The following is a 1247-nucleotide window of genomic DNA, read 5'->3' as shown; positions in this document are numbered from 1 at the left end:
GGAGAGTAAGAGGCGGGACAGGAAACCCTCCTCCCCCGAGAGGCATCCGCCGAGCCGGCGCTGCACTGCGGCTGCGTAGAACAGTATGTGGGGCACTAATCACATGACCGGGAGGCGAGACACTAATCACATGACCAGGAGGCGAGACAGGAATCACCAAGAGGCGAGAGACTGATCACCAAGAGGCGAGACACGGATCACATGACCAGGAGGCGAGAGAGCAATCACGTGACCGGAAGCCCCGACACGAATTACGTGACCGGAGCATGCTCAGAACAGCCCAGCTTTATCCACAGAGCATGCGCAAGGCGAGATACTAATCACCAGGAGGGGAGACACTAATAATCAGAGCATGCGCAGAACAGGAGATGAAATCGCAAGAAAGCGAGAAACTAATCAGGAGAGCATGCGCAGCGAAGCCGTCCGAACTAAAGAAGTGAAAGTCTGCACAGCTCCGGGATCCGGTGTTGTATGGTATCCTGCATCCCCATGCCGCCGTGACGGGGTCAATGTATGCGGCAATCTGCGCACTACGCTCACTTGGATATCCCGCCCACCGAGAGATGGCTACAGCCATACAAACAGTGTAAAAATAAGATTGTGGAAATACAGCCTTATAGCCCGCCCTCCAACAGCACTCTTCCTGGGATTGGCCAGTGATGTCTTTGTAGCTCCGCCCCTCATTTGTGGGGGATGCAGAATATCATGGAAGGCGGGAGCGCGTCGTACCCCTGAACTCCTTCAAAGGAACAAGCTTCTTGGCACATTTTGTTTCTTCCAGGGAATTCTACTATATGCTCAGCTCATCAAGCACTACACATTTCCCTCCCCGAGTCACAGCCCCCGTGGGACACACAGGCTGCAATAAACTTGACAACTTGTTTCCTTTGTCATCAGCAACGTAGCCTTTCCAGTCACCCTGCAAATATGCGACAGTTAAAGCGAGCAACACAATAAAGCACCCATTGAAAATGTGTTTTCATGCTCTTAGTTCAATGTTCTAAAAACATAACATCACACCTCCAAACCTAAGTGAGTTTTTTACACCTCTTTTATTGCGTGTCTTTAAGTGCTGAAAATAGTTGGTACATTGATATTTTGCCTTTTGCATCTTATATCTTTCCATTCCGGATGTGGAAAATAAAGGTAGACTGATATTATTTTGGGCCAACATGCTGCTGCTAGTTACATGTTGTCATGATGCAGCTTGTGGGAGGCAGTGTTCGGCAATCTTCGGAGCCACGCTC

Source organism: Ambystoma mexicanum, chromosome 9 (assembly GCF_040938575.1).
Source record: "Ambystoma mexicanum isolate Mex_15411 chromosome 9, UKY_AmexF1_1, whole genome shotgun sequence".
NCBI lineage: Eukaryota > Metazoa > Chordata > Amphibia > Caudata > Ambystomatidae > Ambystoma > Ambystoma mexicanum.
This window is presented reverse-complemented; position numbering follows the sequence as displayed.